Source organism: Canis lupus, chromosome 10 (assembly GCF_048164855.1).
Source record: "Canis lupus baileyi chromosome 10, mCanLup2.hap1, whole genome shotgun sequence".
NCBI lineage: Eukaryota > Metazoa > Chordata > Mammalia > Carnivora > Canidae > Canis > Canis lupus.
Window position 1 is genome coordinate 28,939,379 of NC_132847.1, and position 19,915 is coordinate 28,959,293.

General features: G+C 44.3%; 1 long non-coding RNA gene and 1 pseudogene across 1 annotated transcript; one reads left to right on the forward strand and one right to left on the reverse strand.

Moving 5' to 3' along the window:
- Positions 1 to 6,631: 6,631 nt before the first annotated feature.
- On the reverse strand, positions 6,632 to 8,753 carry LOC140641437 (26S proteasome non-ATPase regulatory subunit 5 pseudogene; annotated as a pseudogene).
- A 1,013-nt stretch (positions 8,754 to 9,766) lies between these two features.
- LOC140641440 (uncharacterized) lies at positions 9,767 to 19,084 on the forward strand. The gene is made up of 2 exons (XR_012037946.1): positions 9,767 to 11,128; positions 17,894 to 19,084. It is a non-coding gene; the product is annotated as an uncharacterized lncRNA (long non-coding RNA).
- Positions 19,085 to 19,915: the final 831 nt, after the last annotated feature.

Genomic DNA, 19,915 nt, shown 5'->3' on the forward strand with positions numbered 1-19,915 from the left:
GCTTCTCCCTCTGCCTGTCTCTCATGAATAAATAAATAAAATCTTTAAAAAAAAAAAAAAGAAGGATGGTTACTTGGGCTTGTATGGCTGGACCTTGGAGGGGAAAATAGCAGGAGAAAGGTGGTATAGTACTGAGGGTTCAACCTGAGAGAATTTTTTTCCACTAAGGTGGCAGCAGATTGCCCACATGTGGCCAGAAAGACCTGGATGCCAATGCTCCTAACTTTTTAGGGCTTCACGAGAACTGCTGGGTTTGAGGCACCTCACATGACCCTGCATCACCTGGGGAAAGTAACCATCATTAGGCTAGCTCCTATCAAGTCAACTTTGGCCAACTGATAATCCGACTTAAGTTTTTTTTTAATTTTTTAAAATATTTTTTTTAATTTATTCATGAGACACACACAAGAGAGGCAGAGATATAGGTGGAGGGAGAAGCAGGCTCCTTGTGGGGCACTGGATGCGGGACTTGATTCCAGGACCCTGGGATCACACCCTGAGCCAGACAGATGCTCAACCACTGGCCACCCAGGTGTCCTCTGACCTAAGTTATTCAGGCTTCCTCCATGCACCACCTGAACTAAAGCCACAGACACTGAAGCATCCTGCTTCCTTGTTGGACCAACCAGTCCTCTTATAGCTAGATGATACAAATTGGAAATGATGCCTACTCACCTGTGTGATTCCTCTAGGGTAGGAACCAGCTGGAGTCAACACACTTCCACTGAGTAAACATGTTTCCACAGGTTTTCTGGAACCTTCCAAAGCAGTGACATCAGAGGTTTGAGCTCTGACCCACCAACTGCAGGTATCACTAGCCTCGGAGTTCTGGAATGGAGAGATTGTGTCACATGGCAAGTCTCTGTCAGCCCTGGGGACTCTGCAGCATCTGGAAAGTAGTAAGGTCATAGGTGGGCTTATATATCCTCATTCAGACCACTTACAAGGGGGCAGGTCAGCAATGGCCATGTTTTAAGTTTAGGAGAGGGCAAATGCCCTCTCCTAAAGCACTTGTATGGAGGATGTTCTGTCAGGACAAGTGGAGCCTGAAAAATAGCCTACTAGAAAGGTGAGGTGGAAAAAGGCCCAGGGATTTCCACAAATGAATGAGTTCTAGAGTAGTTGCTGATGAAGGTCCTGATCCTGGAGACTCAGGATACTGAGAAAACTGTTAAGTGCAGGTGCATTCTGGTTCCATTCACTGTATCCAAGTCAAGTGTTGCGGCCTTTGGTTTTGCACTTCAAATGCCAGCCCTGCAAGGTGTCAAATTCAGGACTTTTGTGCTGCCAGAGGCAGGTGGCACCACATGCCAGTGTTCAGCAAAAGTAAAATGAGGGCAGCCCCGGTGGCGCAGCAGTTTAGCGCCGCCTGCAGCCCAGGGCGTGATCCTGGAGATCCGGGATCGAGTCCCACGTCAGGCTCTCTGCATGGAGCCTGCTTCTCCCTCTGCCTGTGTCTCTGCCTTTCTCTCTCTGTGTCTCTATGAATAAATAAATAAAATCTTTAAAAAAAAAAAAGTAAAATGAATTTTCGTAATTGCCTGACAATGTCTCAACTGCCAGTCCCTGTGGGATTCTCCCTCTGCCTGTGTCTCTGCCTCTGTCTCTCTGTGTCTCTCATGAATAAATACATAAAATCTTTTTTTTTTTTTTTATGATAGTCACAGAGAGAGAGAGAGAGGCAGAGACACAGGCAGAAGGAGAAGCAGGTTCCATGCACCAGAAGCCCGACGTGGGATTCGATCCCGGGTCTCCAGGATCGCGCCCTGGGCCAAAGGCAGGCGCCAAACCGCTGCGCCACCCAGGGATCCCGACTCCATCTTTTTTAGACCTAAGCCCTTGAGCTCAGATTGTTCTTTCCTCAAGATCCTTGATTACCAACCCATAATAAATCTAGAGGAACTAATCCACCTTTCCTTTTCCAAGGTAGAAGTTTCTTGGCATTCTTTCCTAAAGCTACTTTGTTAAAACATATTTCAAAATAAGGTATACATTTTCCTTTGGTATTTAGGTTTAGCAATTTTATCAAACAATATTTTTCTCTTTGAGCTGCCCTGGCATTATGCATTTCTGAACCAAACAATCCATATTTGATTTTTATATCACAAGAATGGGTTTGGAATTAGCTACAATGGAAGACCACCTCAAAGCCTGTCCTGTTTGAACTCTCCTGCTTGGACCTCAGCTGCTGCAGCAAGGAAGCCTAAATAAGGCTGAGTCTAGGAGCTCTGAAGCCTATGGACAACAGCTCTAGCTGAGCTTCCGGTTGGCATCTGCCAACAGCTTTGAGCTTTGGGAGTAAGATTATTTGGAACTTCTTTCTTCTGCACCTCACCAAATGGAGTTCTTTTCAAGATATAGTCCATGAGTGAGGTTTGGAACTTTTTAAAAAAGATTTTATTGGGGATCCCTGGGTGGCTCAGTGGTTTGGCACCTGCCTTCAGCCCAGGGCATGATCCTGTAGTCCTGGGATCAAGTCCTGAGTCGGGCTCCTTGTATGGAGCCTGCTTCCTCCTCTGCCTCTCTCTCTCTCTCTCTCTCTCTCCCCCTCTCTCTGTCTCTCATGAATAAATGAATAAAATTTTTTTAAAAAAGATTTTATTCATTTATTTGAGTGTGTGTGTGTGAGAAAGAGAGAGAGAGAGAGAGAGTACAAGCAGTGTGAAGGGCAGAGAGAGAAGCAGACTTCCTGCTGAGTAGGGAGCCTGATGCAGGGCTCAATCCTGAGACTCTGGGGTCATGATCTGAGCCAAAGGCAGACACTCAAACAACTGAGCCACCCAAGTGCCCTCATGAGTGAGGTTTGGAAAAAACAGCTATTAGTTGATAATGTTGCAGTAGGATGGGAATAGAATGGCATGGGCTGGTAGGGAAGAATACCAGTGGGATCCCCAAGCAGTAGGCATTCCAGACAGCAAGAGGGATGAGTGTTCCAAGAGCGGGCAGGCTTTTGGGGAACAAAGAAGACATTGTGATGAAGTGACAATAAACATGAGTATTAAGCTGGGAAGAAATAAGGACAGGTGGCTAGATCCAAAGACTAAACAGAGATGTCTTGTAGCAGAAGGAACACCTGTCACCTGTTATAGGTGATTGGTTTAGAAAGGCTTTTGCCTTATCTAGATACTTGAAGAGCCATTAAGGGGACAAAGAAAAGAAAGCTTACTGACACTATTACTAAATCATACTTAAATTTAAAAACATAGGCTTTTTCATTCTTATATTTAAAAGTGCACATTTCAAAAGCTTACATTGTTCACCAGTCTCATTGTCTCATGGGTAATGGGCCTAATAAATAATCCTAAATTTCTCCAGTCAGAATTGTTGGCTTCTGTTTCTTTAAGTATACAGCTTAATATTTCATCACTTGGAAATCACAAAAAAGAACACGTGGAAGTTCACAATTGAAGTAGCAGTTTTTAGAGGATAATTTAGGTCATGCTCAAATAGAGCTCTGCAAATTTCTTATTGCACTTTTTCTCATCTGAGAAAAAAACTAGTTACATAAACATGAAACAAACCCAAAATCTTGAGTTTCATAGAGCTTCATTGACCCAAATAAATGCATTTAATTTATTATTCATATCATTTAATGTAGTAATATGTTTTGAGTTATACAAAACAGTCTTCTGAATATCTACAGTGTAGCAGTTATTTCTAATCATTTACTCCTGGAAATTCACAGGGATGAGCAAACATATTTTGCATGCTGTAGGATTTTTAAAAACCATCTTGGCAAAACTAAAATAAAACCAAGTGAGGTAATCATTTCACGGTATATACATATGTCAAATTACTGTTCTACACCTCAGATGAATACAGATTTCTATGTTGATTATATCTCAATAAGAAAAAATAAATGAGGGCTTTGGAGTATAGTTGGAAAACACTGTAAAGATCCTGGAACTAGGGACGCCTGGGTGGCTCAGAGGCTGAGCATCTGCCTTTGGCTCAGGGCGTGATCCCAGGTCCTGGGATCCAGTCCCACATCAGGCTTCCTGCATGGAGCCTGCTTCTCCCTCTGCCTGTATCTCTGTCTTTCTGTGTGTCTCTCATGAATAAATAAATAAAATCTTTTCTAAAAAAAAAAAAAAAAAAGAGATCCTGGAACTAAAAATCATATAATTTTCCTAGATAAGTGTTTAGTCTGTCTTGGCATAACTACCATGAAATACTCTGATATTAACATCAGTAAATCATATTCCAAGAATATAGTGGCTAATGGTAAATGGAGCTGGAAGTTCATCACAGGCAGAGATTTTTACCAAATCAATTAAAGAGTGTCAGTTTGGGATGCCTGGGTGGCTCAGCGGTTGAGCGTCTGCCTTCTGCCCAGGGCGTGATCCTGGAGTCCAGGGATCGAGTCCCGCATCGAGCTCCCTGTATGGAGCCTCCTTCTCCCTCTGCCTGTGTCTCTGCCTCTCTCTCTGTGTCTCTCATGAATGAATAAATAAATAAAATCTTAAAAAAAAAGTGTCAAAGTTCTGTTTTTCTAGAAACATCAAAAACTATCATAATGTGTTGAATATTGACAGTGGTTCCTGAAAATGTTTAGAAGTTAAATTCCCTGGTTCTTTAATGTAATTGTATGTAGAATATTATGGAGTTACTGAAGAGAATCTTCTCACATCAAAAGCAGATTTTCCCCAAATCTACCTTAGTTCCTTAAGGACCCTGACATCCTAACTAAAAGCAGGGAGAAAGGGGTGCCTGGGTGGCTCAGTTGGTTAAACATATGACTCTTGATTTCAGCTCAGGTCATGATCTCAGGATCATGGATTCAACCCCTACATCGGGCTCCATGCTCAGCAGTCTACTTGAGATTCTCTCTCTACCTCTCCCACTGCCCCTTCCCTACTCATGCTTTCTCTCTTAATTGAAATAATGAAATAAAATCTTTAAACAAAAAGCAAAAGAGAAAATGTACAGGGCCATTTCTTCTCCAGAGATTAAAATATATCAACTGAAGGCAGAATATGAGAATTTATTACTCTTCTGTAATATTTGTGTGCTAAGACATCTATCAGAGTTAGCTAACAAGCTGTCATTTAATGATGCAGAATACTTTTCCATGTCAGCTGGGATTAACATTCACAATTGTAAACTAGGGAGGAGCAGAGACTGTGGTCATAGGCATAGTGCAGTGTAACTGTTACAACTCCTTTGGAAACAATAGAAAACCCAACACAATCTGGCTTAAGAAAAATAATTTATTGGTTCACATAATGCAAAATTATTTTTAACAAGAAATAGTTTTTAAAAATAAATGATTACTGTTTCAATGTCTATTTTCCAGAGTCCAGTGGACTTCAAAACATTAAAACCTGACTCTAATTTGCTATATTATTAGTATTATGAGTAACTGAGAAACTTTTTTTTTTAATTTTTTAATTTATTTATGATAGTCACACACAGAGAGAGAGAGGCAGAGACATAGGCAGAGGGAGAAGCAGGCTCCATGCACCGGTAGCCCGATGTGGGATTTGATCCCGGGTCTCCAGAATCATGCCCTGGGCCAAAGGCAGGCGCTAAACCGCTGTGCCACCCAGGGATCCCCGAAACTTTTTTTTTAATGGCCAAAGAGTCCTATGCTCTACCAACTGAGTCAATCAGGTGCCCCAAAAGTTTTTTGTTTTTGAGAAACTCCTTTTTTACAAGTAGTAGTGTCTCTGAGGTTATTTCAGAGGTAATTCATCTACATAATAGGCTTCAAAATGATCACACCTACCCTTCAAATATAGTTCATTATCAGAACTAAATGAATTATTCTATCTGGCAATAATATTGTTAATTTTAATTACAATTCAAATTTAATGGTAATTCTACTTCAGGGACATATTACAGTTGTCTGGATCATAATTTAGTTAATTTCCTAATTGGCCTACTTAAATAGTCAAGACTGTGAAACAAGTACAGTATATAACATGTTATATTTCATATAGTGTTGAAAATGCTCCCATTTTTAAAAAACGTTGTGTTTGATGTGCATAACAATTCAAGGAGGTCAACACAACTGGTGTAGCACCTTCAATTTTCAGGTAAAGAAACAGAGAGACTCAGCTATACTTTGTTGAGCAGTTGTAACTTTATAAACAACACACAACTGGTAAATAGTGGAGATGGGTCCTGAATAGGCCTTTGGACTTCCAGTCGTTTCCCGTTACACCAAGTGTGAAGAGTACCACTTCAGAGGGCAGGTCCTGGCCCATGTGACTTGGAGCAAATTAATCTCACCATGCCACAGTTTATCTGGAAAATGGGAGTAATAGCATGTACTTCACTGAAGATAAAAGGTGCTTATCTTGCACAGCACCTGCAACAGTGTCTGGCAAATAACAAGCCCTGTATAAATGTTAGCAATTCTACCACTATCGCCTTAACTCCTAATGAGATGGAGGTCTCATACACTTTATTTTTTTATTTTTTATTTTTTTAACATTTTATTTTTATTTTTATTTATGATAGTCACACACAGAGAGAGAGAGAGAGAGAGAGAGAGAGGCAGAGACACAGGCAGAGGGAGAAGCAGGCTCCATGCACCGGGAGCCTGATGTGGGATTCGATCCCGGGTTTCCAGGATCGCGCCCTGGGCCAAAGGCAGGCGCCAAACCGCTGCGCCACCCAGGGATCCTATTTTTTTAACATTTTTAAAAGACTTATTTATTGTCCATTTTCCAAAGAAATAATAGTAACAAAAAAAAATCCAAAGACACCTTATTAAAAGTATTTATTCTTAGTGTGGAGAACATAATTTCAAGGTTCCACATTGTTTGAAAGAATATTTATATCCAAGACTTTGAGAGTGGAATCAGAAAGGCAGAAGGACCCAAAAGAAAAAAATAGGTGGTAAAGAGAATTCCGAGCAACTTGGTTCCATTCTATTTGAAGCAGAATTTTAAATAAGACAGTAAGTCCATGAACATTTCCTAAGCGAACAAAACCTCCATCTTCTTGGAAAGATTAAGGCAGTCAAGGGAATCTGAAAAACACCTGGTGCAATTATGACCAAGGTGCCTGCTTTCCTGGTTCCACGCTGTATTTCAATGTAGAAACACCACAAATGTAGGTAATGTAATTACATTAGACACTCCATGATAATTCTGGGGGAAGAGAAGCCTCTGTTGTGTAGCTTACAGATGAAGTCAAAGACCTTGGGAGGTGTTTTGGTCAAAAATGGTCTAGACTCTAGAAGAAATCATTCAGCTCCTTCCACGGCTGTTGTGGAAATAGGTTTCACATAGTATGGACCCTCACTCAGGTAAGTTCTGAGCCTCAAATAATTTGGATTCCCAAAGATTTCTGCAACTGTCTTTGAATTGGCAAGTGCTTTCACCAGTTCATACTTTGGCATCCTTTGAAGCCTTGTCATGCTCCACAGACCGATCCATCACATATTCCACAAACCCCGGACTATTAAACATAAGTTTCTGAGCCCACGGTTGATTTGCGATGGCCGTGAACACTTTTAAGGCAGCGCAGTGCAGTTCAGGGAAGGGTTGGTTACTGATACCACGGAAGAGCTCCAGAGGATCCCGAGATAAAGCAGAAAACCAGGATTCCGTCATCCGCAGGAGGTCCTCAGTCTGCTGCTCAGGCGGTATATAAAAAATAGAGGAAATTGCATCCAAACACCTAATTTTGAGCTCTGTTGAGGCATTCTTTGCTTGATAGCCTATTTTCATGAGCAAGCGTTCAAAGCGAGTTCCTGTTTTTTGTAAAACTTGTTTTCCTTCAACGTTGGATCCCAGGATTCCAACTGTGTCTACTGCTACACCAATCATGGTGGGGTCCTGACTTTCTGTCATTTCAAAGACTTTTTCCACAAAGACAGGATAACGCTCACAAATCTGTTGAGGACTATCCATGATAGCCAGGTTTCCAAAAAACTTCACAAGTCCTGGCAAATAGAAGCTAGAAAAAGGGTCTGAATCTGCCCCAACAATTATATTAGAAATCTGATCAATTACTCCTTCTTGAGCAAGGTACTGTCGTCCATGATGAGTATATGCCAGTGATGTCACCATTTCTATACAGGTGGCTCTGACCAGCACATCCTCCCCAGTCAACTCTCTGAGGAGCTGGGTTACCAACCCACTGGGGGTACAGTAGGTTAAAGATTCTGGTGACACAGAAGAAATCTCTACAATTAACTCCTATACTCTGTATCGAACGGTGTCGTTTGTTTTCATTACCCTTTCAGATCATCCAGAAGATTGCTTTCAAATAAAGCCTCCAGTCCAGCTTGGGTTAGTGATATTTTTGACAGGGATTTAATGGCCGCTTTAGCTACAGACAGATTGTCTCCACCGATACAATAAACGATCTGTTTTAGTAATTCGCCATTATTTAGAATCTCAGTAACAGCATCAGAATTCTCAACAATTCTTCCGACCTGGGATAGAGTCAGAATTTTTACGGAATCATCGGGGTGAGTCAGTCCCTTCTGAAGGTCAGCTCCGAGGTTCCGGGCTATGTGAACCGGCTCCATAGCTTGGAGCAATCTCTCCAGAATGGATACACACAAAGTGGTCTGTTCCCGATGGTCCTCGTGGAGCAGGGAGAAGAGCGGGCCGAGGCGCAGCTCCGCCGCCGGCGCCCGCAGCTCGCCCAGCGGCACGGTCTGCAGCACCGAGTGCAGCGCGCGCAGCTCCTCCAGCGGCGCCTCCAGCCGCGACAGCTCCCGCAGCAGCGCCAGCGCCTGGGCCGCCATGGCGCCCTCCCGCGGGGGTCCGGCTCCGCCTCCCTCTCATACACTTTATTAATAATACACCCAGAGGGGATCCCTGGGTCGTTCACGGTTTAGCACCTGCCTTCGCCCAGGGCGTGATCCTGGAGTCCGGAGATCGAGTCCCGCATGGGGCTCCCTGCATGGGGCCTGCCTGTGTCTCTGCCTCTCTCTCTCATGAATAAAGTCTTAAAAAAGAACAGTACACCCAGAGATTTTGTAAGTGTGGTGAAGAGAGCAAACTATATTTTTTACTTCCAATATTCCCACTATTTTTGGTTTAATTATATTCCCACAGTGTCTTTATAACCAAGTAAACGTGGCAAACCTGTGTTAGGAACACTTCCCTGGGATGGAGACCACCAAGACCCTGAGTTACTAAAGAAGCTGCAATCCAGGGGACACACCGATCAACGTGTGATAACTTTAACATGGAAGATGCTCGGGGAGAGCGCCGGCGGGACCTGCTGCAACACTGCAGACTGTTTAGCGTTTCAGTCCTGCTGAACTGCTCCACTGTCTGTCTCCGCAGGTCTCCTGGGCACCGGGACTGGGCAGAGCTTAGTGCTGCAGGCTGGCCTCGGTACGTCGCCGGGACCAGGAGCCACCCCCGGTTCTAGGCATGCCAGTGCAGGCCAAACCCGGTGCCGCCTCCGCGTTCCTGACCAACCCCGGCCCGGTTTCCCCAGGGGCGTCAACCGGGCCTCGCGATCTAAAATCTCCAACAGCGGGGGCCGGACGCTCTCCGCGCTCCCGCGTTCAGGGCAGAATAAGGGCAATTTCCCCAACAAACGCAGCCATTGCTGCCAAGTGCGGGATGAGGGGCCGGCGGAACCTCGGTCTCACCGCTTGGGCAAGAGGACCCCGAGCGGAAGGCCGAGCGGAGGCCACAGCACGCGCCGAGCCGCAGGCCAGGCCGCGGGCCGCCCGGCCGCCGGGGGTGGGGCTGGGCTGGGCTGGGCTGGGGCTGGGGCTGGGCCGGCCCCGCCCACTGCGGCGGTTCTGACGTCACCGGCTCGGGCATCCTGGCTGTGGCGTCACCGCGTCTGGCGTCGCGGCTCCGCCGCAGTAGGCGCGGCCCGGGGAGCGCGCGGGTCAGGCGTGTCGGGTCCCGCCCGCCGGGTGGGGCGTCCCTCTGCCCGCTTCCCGTCGGTTCCTCACCTGGGCGGGAGCCAGCGCTTCTTACGTCCCGGCGCTGGGCTCAGTGGAGCGCGGACACGGCGGCGTTGGACGGAGGACGTGGCCGGAATCCTGTGGGCCGCGGAGGCTCACGGGGCCCGAGGACCTGGGCCCGGCGCTCGCCGCTGCGGTGGCGCGTCCGGCCGTGCGGCCCCGGTCCTCGGCCCACCGCAGACCGCAGGCCGCCGGCCGCGCGGAGAAGGCCGCCGCGGGGGATGCTTCCGAAGCTGGCCGCGGCCTGGCCCTTGGCACCTTCGGTGCCCGCACGGTGGCCACTCGCCATCTCAGCCCGAGTCTCGGCCGGGCCTTCCAGAGCATCGCTGCTGGGGTGGGTGGGGTGCAGGCGTGGAGGAGGCCTCAGGACAGTTTGTGAAGTCGACGACCTTCCCGGAGTCTGGGGGCGTCCGCAGAGAGGCGGCCCCCCAGCGCCCTCCACCCCTGGGACCCGGCTGCTGGCCGGAGCTTCCAGCTGGCCGCTACCCTCCTGCTAGTAAGACTTGGCGGCGTTGCGTGGCACTCGGTGTGACCCACCTCCTCCGCTAGGGACAGCTCCCCGAGCTGAAATCCTCCTTCCATCTCCTCTTCCACGAGGCAGGCTTTAGGCTGATTAAAAACAAAAACAAACAAACAAACAAAAAAACAAAAAAAACCCCACACCTAGGTTCTTAAAGTTTAGTGGAGAAGCTGAGTTCAAAATTAAATTTGGAATATTTCAGGTGGCTTAAAAAATATTTGAGCAGTGTAGACGATTGTGTAGTGAGGGTTGGTGCAGTTGGTAAGGTAAATCTTGATACCCTATGAAACAGTGTCTGAATATCTTCAGTAGTTTTTGACAGCTGTGCAGTCACACTTGCGGTTCATGAGAGCCATGTACTTTTGGACTCTTGGATCCTGCAGGGCAAGAAAAATTTGACAGAATAACCTCTCATCTATTCACAAACACATAGATTTCTAGTTTATTATTTAGCAGTCCTATCTTTTGAAAATGTGAAAGAAAAGTGGGTACCTACGATAGTTCTCCATTGCTGGAACTGGAACAATATTGGGAAGCTTGCCAAAGACCTAGAAACCGCTCACTGCACAGACCGCTGAAGCGCTGGTCTGTGACCTGAAGGCTGTGGAATATGTGAAGTGTTCTGCATTCACACAGGAAAACGTGAAGGACGTATTTGACAAAGCACTGTTGGCTGCCTTGTAGCCCCTAGAACTGAGAAATAGCTGCAGGTGAGTACTGCTCTGAAAGTACCTCCCAGCACTTTCTGCACCATTATCATCAGACTAAAAGCAACATATAAATCAAATTAAGATTTAAGATTAACATATAAATTCAAATTTCAATTTTGCGGGGCCTGCCTGGTTCAGTTGGATGAGCGTGTGACTCTTAATCTTAGGGCTGTGAGTTTGAGCTCCACGTTGGGTGTAGAGATTACTTAAATAAATTATTTTATTTTTTTAAAGTTTTTTTATTTATTCATGGGAGACACACAGAGAGAGAGAGAGAGAGAGAGAGAGAGAGAGGCAGAAACATAGGCAGAGGCAGAAGCAGGCTCCATGCAGGGCACCTGATGTGGGGCTGGATCCCGGGTCTCCAGGATCACACCCTGGGCTGAGGGTGGCGCTAAACCACTCTGCCACCAGGGCTGCCCAAATAAATTTTTTTTTTCCAAATAAATATTTTTTTTCTTTTTTTTTTTAATTTTTATTTATTTATGATAGTCACAGAGAGAGAGAGAGAGAGAGAGAGAGGCAGAGACACAGGCAGAGGGAGAAGCAGGCTCCATGCACCGGGAGCCCGATGTGGGATTCGATCCCGGGTCTCCAGGATCGCGCCCTGGGCCAAAGGCAGGCGCCAAACCGCTGCGCCACCCAGGGATCCCTCCAAATAAATATTTTTAAAAATAAAATCTATTTTTGAAGTTGCAGGTGGAGCTGCTCCATGTTGGTTCCTTAATGACCTTATACCGTTTGTTACTCTGTCAGCCTTACTCGACACTTTTGGCATCCAACCTGGGGCTGCGAAGGTTAGGAAGTCTTTGAAAGAAGGAGCTACTTGGGCCAGGGTAAGGGCTATCCTAAGACTCCCTGGAATGTATACTATTGTCTAAGTGATGGACAGGAGGGGAAGATGAGCCTCTTCCCTGCTCTTGTCATGCTTGTCTATAAACTGTTGTGTGTTGGGTGAAGTCATGTGAGAAGACTCTCCAGGCTATGATAGTATATGTTTCCTGTTAGTGGGTATTTGGAGGCTCAGAGAGGTGTCTAAATAGTGCCTTAATTGTTCATTTGTTGAAACTGAGTGGACAGCCACTTAAATCTGAAAGTAGGTACAAACCTGTGTTTACTGTGTTTGCTTCCTCCTGCACCTTCATCTCTCCCTCCCTCTTACCCTGATCTCTACTGCTCTCAGAAAGTTCTGACCTGAACTCTCTGAAGAGATGACAGTGTCTTTGGGCAGCTGTAATAACCCCTGAAGTGCCTGTGTTTAACTCTTTGGTTTCTGTTTCTCTAAAAAGTATCTGAATTCAGCTGATAGGGTTTGTATGAAACTTAAAAAAGATGAAAAAGCTAATAAGTGAGTGCTCTCAGCCAATTCACTGTACCATTGTGAAAATATAATTTGAATGATAGGTTACTCTCTTATAGTATGGATGCATATAAATGGTTAGGGAGAAAAATGTTCTGATATCCAAAGTTTCGACTGTGTATATAATGTGTCTATTGGTTGACAAATCAAAAGTTTCTGCATTCTGTTAGCAGATGCTTGCCAGCATGTGTGAGTAATAAACCCTTACAAAATTCAGGGCCTGCTTACCGTAATGTTTGGGGCCTGTGGGGGTGAATTTACCACAGTGCCTTCTAGCAGTCAAAGAAAAAATGCTTCTCACAAAGTAAAGGACTGTATGATTCTTATGAAGCTGCCATGTCCTGTCAAATTTGTAAGTCCTGCCTATTTGGTAAAAGAATTCATATCATTATGGCCTTTGAAACTTGCCTTTGAAACTTTGAATAATATCTTATTCAGTGAACAGTTCATGCACCCAAGTGGTTCTAACTGATAACTTCTGGATTATATTGTGGGAACAGATGTGTATGTGTAATACTTCTCTTGAAGTAAGGAATATTCCCATTGGGGAAATGCCACAAATAGAATGGCACTAGTGGGACAAATATATAAGCAGGAGCACCCCTGGATCTTTCAGCCTAGGTATGAGATGCTAGTACACTACTAGAGCAGGATAGGATGCCAGGTGAAGGGAGGAGGGGGGTGAGGACATCGCTATACTGATTAAGGAGCTAGTAGAAAGAGGATACATGAGGAAACTATCCCGCAGAATGTACAGACTGCCCTTCAGCTTGGGCTGCTTTGTTCTAATTTGCCATGTGAGCTCTAAGTGATTGACAGTTACATAGACTAGGCCGTGGCACTGGCCCACAGTGCCCACTCAGGGTTTGGACACAGCAGTGGCTTGACATTGCTGCCTGGTATACGCCATTTGAGGGGCAGTTACTGGCATGTTATTGAGTGCTGGTAGACACTGAGAAGGTAACAAGCCATAGCAGATGTTATTATATTCCGATGTGCCCATTCTGGAATGAGTTAAAAATGAAAACACCAACAAAGTGAATGTTGCCTAGCAAGGATGCATTATAAAATGGAAATAGTATATCTAGGAAAGAAGTAAGCTTCCTATTCCTGCTATAATAAGTGACCCCAACTTAGTGGCTTCAAACAACACAAATTTATTGGCTTATGGCTCTGAAACCCAGAAGTCGGAAATGGATTTCAGTAGGCTGAAATTAAGTGTTGGTGGAGTTGCCCTCCCTCCAAAGGCTCTAATGAAGGATCTGTTTCCTTGCCTTTTCCAGTTTTTGGAGAGTCTCCTCATTCCTTGGCTCATGACCCATTCCTCACATTCTAACCTCTGGCTTCCATCATCTTATCTCCTACTCCCTCTTTTTGTCAAATCTCCCTCTGGCCTCTTTATGTAAGGATACTTGTGATTACTTGTGATTACATTTAGGGTCCACATGGATAATCCAGGTTAATCCTCCCCTTTAGATCCAGTTTGCTGAGTGTTTTTTGGCTATGCTACAACTAAAGTGAAGGGGAATAGGTACAACCTGATGATACCCTTTTTTGGTCCCTCCTCCAAAAAGGGAGGAGGAAATTACCAAAGGTGAGCCTAAGAGGGCCCCAAATATTAAAAGTTTATATTGGTATTTCCTCCAAGTGGGAGGGGAAAATGTTAGATCAGTTCTTAGGGTTGGAGTAAAGCAAATCAGAGGGGGGAAAAGGGGAAAAAAAACCCCACTCCAGCTATTTCTTCAGTTTAGTTGCTATCAGTATTCGTTAGCCATAACCCCCACCCATTCCAGCCGATTCTTCCTCAGTAGCTGGTAATGCTAATCCTGTAAACGTTAAAGTTCACTGGTAGAGGGTTGAAAAAAATTCCATTTAGAAGAGTGAGGGGGCAGATCTTTTAAAACGTAGCTATGTGTTTTGTGGCTATTGCATCTGATGGAGTATAAAAATTGATGTACAATGTTATGCTTATAATTTCATAAGTGCTAGAAGGATCATCCCAATCAGGGAAAGCTGCAAAGAAAAAGTGTTAGTGGGACACATAGATAATTGCTTTTGGTCACTGGTGGGTGGGTTGAAATTAAAAATTTTTGAGTATTTAAAACAAAAATAAATTTCTATAACTGAAGATATTTACTTTATTTTTTGCCTATTGGAACCTCTGGATAAAAGGAAACAACATGAAAAGAGAGGCACTCTTTTACAAAGCAGATTGTAGATGCTAATGAGCTTTTGTCAAATCAGATGTCTGTGTAAAGGCTGATGATTTTCCAAAGTGATATGCATTTTTTAAAGGTTTTATTTATTCATGAGAGAGAGAGAGAGAGAGAGAGAGAGGCAGAGACATAGGCAGAGGGAGAAGTAGGCTCCTCACAGGAAGCCCAATGTGGGACTTGATCCCCAAACTGGGATCACACCCTGAACCAAAGGCAGACGCTCAACCGCTGAGCCACCCAGGCGTCCCTGATATGCATATTTTTGAGTGGTTCTGTTTGGATTCTAAGCCTGATATAATAATAAGGGTCTAAGAAAGGCTTGCTTGTCAGACTTGGAACATAGCAGTTTGGCCTTACAGCATCTCAGCTTTGCTACTGGCTCTTTTGGGATGCTATTTATGGACTCCAACCTGAAACCTGATACTTCTGGCTTGAGCTATTTCAACCTCAGGCCAGCTTTGCCAAAGTAGAATCTGACAAAGTTGCTCCGCTTAAAAACAAAACCCAGGCTCTGGGACAGTTGCGGATTCAGGACACCACTCTGTGGACTAAATTGCAGACACATCTTGGATGCTGGATGGACCATCTGGGTCATAAACACCCAGATAAAATGACTTATTTCTGATGGGACGATCTGAAATTGAACTCCTGCATTAGCAGCATAAATCTGACACAGAGACTGGACTGTGGTCTTAATTTACAATTACTACAAAAGCTGCAAATTGGAAGAAGGGCACATCACAGGGAGTGTGACCCCGTACTCCAGACTGCCAGATGAAACTCGGCACTGCATCTCAGGGCTATTTCACTGCTGTTGACTTGTTTTGGCTTTACAGATTAGTTACATTTTGCAACAGTGATCTGATAGCCTGACTCTGCATTCCTCATCTTTCTTTTGGTACATACACCTTCGTAAGGCAGTTCATTTATTAAATGCAGCTGTCCCTAGAAAGGGATTGATCTTTTCTAGGCTTCTCCTTAGATAAATGATCAGGACAAAGAAAGGATGGGAGGTTTTATAAACTCATGAAAAAGAATTTTTTTTAATTCAAAATTTCATTCTGGACAATTCTGAATATGATGTCTTTCTGGTTCTTTTTAGTTAAATCATATAAAAATGATTTTGTGAAAATGCTTTTGTGTCTCTTGCATGCAACCCCCCTTCCAAATGAAAGTCTAGATGAGAATAGGGGATGATTGAAAAAAAAGTTATTATTGCTGAAAAGGACACACATAGTTTGTAATAATGGAAGGAAAAAAAATCCCAGGACCTGGGGTGTGGGGTGGGGGAAGGGCATAATGATCTCTGTTTTTTCACAATGTTCCTGCAAGCTTTGCTGTCTTCCTAAGGGAAAACTCACTGTGTGCCTTTTCAAGCTGTGAGCCCTTTGAATTCTAACTTCTTGTGGATCCTAGCTTCAAACTTGACCAGCACCGACCATGAGATGGCAGGGGGGGTGATCCCAATACCAGCACTTTCCTGCAAAATACCTGCCAATGTTCAGGTTGAACTGATGTTATAGACACATAAAACTGTTTGTAACTGGCTGCCTCAGGTAGTCCCTCTGAAACCATGGACTGAACTGCATGATTTGGACTAGATTGAGAATCTAGAGTGGGAGGCCCCACAGTGGAAGGCCATGTTGGGAGCTCTGTTGACCTGTCCTGCCTGGTATGTCTGCTTGGCATACCCCAAGAGTTGAAAATTCTTTGTTTCCATGCATACCACATGCATCCTCTAGAATTGTGTTTCTTGTTTGTGTGCCCTTACCTATCATAAAATTGACTCAGCCCTGGAAGGCTTTCAGGTCAGCTTTAATTTATTGGCTATGCCTGAATTGATGCCTTGGTCCAAGTTAAAAAAAATTAAAGCAAACTTAAGGATGAAACCATTTGGCTTTCTCAGATCTGTATAGTTAATGGGATTTGTTTTCACTGGTTAAATAAAGGACCTCTAAATTTAGGGCATAATTGAGATCAATATTGCAGGTTGCTTTTAAGGGCCTACTGATAATAGTTTTGCTGTAAAGATGCCTTGGCAAAAAGCCTTCTTATTCTTAGAAAGTCCTGCTTACAAGGTTGGCCTTTGGCTAGGTGTCTGAAAACTGTGATTTGGAAGGGTTGCCACCATTTGCAGGGCTGAGAAGAGTGACTCACTGTTCCTAAACTGTTTGTGCAACCAGTCTGGTTTATGCTGTATACCTGCTTTCCTCCTGGAGTCTGGAATTTTGGTACATGGGAGGCAGGGTGCCTACGTGACCAGCCCCTGATAAAAACCTTGGGCACAGAGTCTCTAATGAGCTTCCCTGCTAGACAACATTTCACAGATGTTGTCACAGCTGGTTGATGTGGGAAATAAGCATGTCCTGTGTGACTGTACTGAGAGAAGACCCCTGGAAACTTGTGCATGGTTTCTTCTAGACTTCGGCCCATTGTGCCTTTTCCATTTGCTGACTTTTGTTTTGTATTCTTGCACTGTAATAAAGCTTAGCTGTGAGTACAACTAACCACATGTTGCGTGTTTTCTGTTCTCCTAGTGGTGGGTGGTTTTGGGTTCCCCTACCTACCTACACAGGATTGAACTATGATGTTGTAGCTGCACAGCTCTAATGAAAACTATGCATGACAAAGGGAACTCTGCTCACTGGGCACAGACAGGTGTGAGTTGTGGTGCTTGCTCTAAGAATGCCTCCCAAATGATATGTTTTCATTGAGTCGTGACATTAGTCAGTAGGCTAGCAGTGTAGTCTCGGACATGATGTAATTGGATGATCAGGTCTCAGGCTTTGTGGGACCATACATTATGCAGAAAATTGCACAAGACCCATGCCCTTTGTTCATAACCTATGTGGACGCCTATGGAAAAGGACTGTTGGAGGATAAACATACATGGAATCAACAAACTGATTTGACCTGAACTTCTCAAGTAGGGATTATAGCCACCTGGATACACTGTCACACACGGCATGACAATCCACCTACAAGTGAGGACTGGGCCTAAAAATAAACTCCAGTGATTTTAACACTCAAGACCAAGGAAGCCTAGCACCCAAGCCCAAACTGCTAAACGACACACTCAGGTAGCCAATGGAACTCATGGACACATAATCTGTGGCACTGGTCTTGGCAAATGGACTATATAATTAACCCTTTCTTCTTTTTTTTCCCTTCTATGTCTGCTTCCTGGAGAACTGGGGTACTAGGATTTGTGAATAGCAAAGAAGAGCTAGGAGATGGAAGAGTCTTACTTGGTGTCTGTTTCTTTTGCTGCCAAGCTAAGCTTGCTGGATTTGGGATGTTATTGGATGATGATAATGATCATGGATATGACATGAAAACTCTAAAGTGCACCTAATCTGGACCAGAATATGGGAGATACTCTAAGGTGTTAAATGGTGGACAATGAAGAAACTGCTGAGCCACCTAGAAATGAACCTGGGCATGTAATGTGAGTAGGATGTGGGGAGCGCTGGGTGACATTCTTGCTGTGGGGACTAATACTGAGCAATTATCATGGCTGCAAGGGAGGGTTAGGGTTGGCGAGGGACAGTCTCCCTCAGTTCTAGTCTACAAGTATCTGGCCAATTTAATGCTGACTGTCACTGCCACCCTCAACTTGACCAATGGCCAATGGGGAATCTTAATCTGAGAACTTTTGGACACCTCCAAGTAGCTGCTAACCTCAGGAGGTAACGGCCTGTCCTCAAGACAACAGAACAAGATCAGCTTCCTGGACACTGACCTGATTTCCATTAGTCTCCTATTTACATACAATTATACCTACTTTATATTTAACTCTTTGTTGAATCTACATGGCCTGTTAGGATATCTGACCGGGTGGCCTATATTGTAAAGAGTTCTTGGTTGGTGATGTGGAAGGATAGGGGGTAGAATTGTATGGAAACCGCTCTGTGCAAGTGTCCTTTCGAATATCCATATACACAAGGCCACAGACAAGGCTTACTCTCACTTCAGTTAAATTTTAGTAAAGTCCCCGTCATCCTCTTAGAATCTGTCTAAGAATGAGAAGAATGGCAGGCTTGTGAGGAACACAGCCATTTTTCACCTACCTCTTTATCTTCCCTGGAGGCAATGAGACAATTTCTCATTGCCTTCCAGGTTCTAGTAAGGCATAATTTTTCTGCCTCAAAATTCCCCTCTTCCCCTTACTTTAAGGTACAGATGGATGCTATAATACTCCAAACTGCTGCGTATGAAATTGGATCCTCAGAAACAGAGCTCCCCATTGCTTATGTTACTTTGTTTTCTGACCTCTTTTGTTTTGGTGGTGTCTGGTGGGGCAAGGGACATAGAGAGCTGGCTCCTTAGCTGATCTTACTATTGCTGTCTGTGTCAGAAATAAACTGCCTCATCTAAAAAGGGTTCATTGTTTCTTTACCAGCTAAATCTCTCAGCCTTGCTTGAGAGCAATCATGACAAATGCTCTGTACCCACTTATATGCACTTGTGTGAGAAAAGGTCCAAGGCCTATATGTATGGCCTCTTTCCGCATCCCATCTCAGTTTAAACACTAGTTAGATTGAGTAATTATGTCAAAAAAGTGATCAGATTTAGTTTTGGTTTTTATTGTTACAAAAATTTTTTGTGTTTAAAAGTAAGGCGTGCTCATGATGACTTTTCAACAGACTAATTCTAGGCCCCAAGTTTTGAAGCTGCTCACCAGTTCCTGTCTGGAGAATAATCTGGGACATCTTAGTGTTTAATTTTTCTTTTTTGGCAGTGTGTGTGCTGTTTTATTGTTGTTCTTAAATCTTGTTTTTTCATTCATTAACCAGTGAGCAGCTTCTAAGTGGAAACCGCTCTGTGCAAGTTTAGTTAAGAAAACATAGGCCTCACTTGATTCTCTAAGGAAGGAGATTACAAATGCCTCCTTCAATAACATACACTGTTGGGGCCTGAGTGGTGCAGCCAGTTACCTGTCAGACTCTTGATTTTGGTTCAGGTCATGATCTCAGGATCTTGAGATTGAGTCCCTCATCGGGATCTGAGCTCAGTAGGGAGTGTGCTGGAGCTTTTCTTTCTCTCCCTCTTCTCCTCCCTGTGCAATCTTTAAAAAAAATAATAATAACATACACTATTTTTTGAAATTTGCCTTTTCTCTCCATCTTTGAATAGGTAGGTATTTGATGAAACTCATGAAAGTGAGTGGAACCTGACTTGTCCCCTTTTTCTAGGAGGCAGTGCAGATGT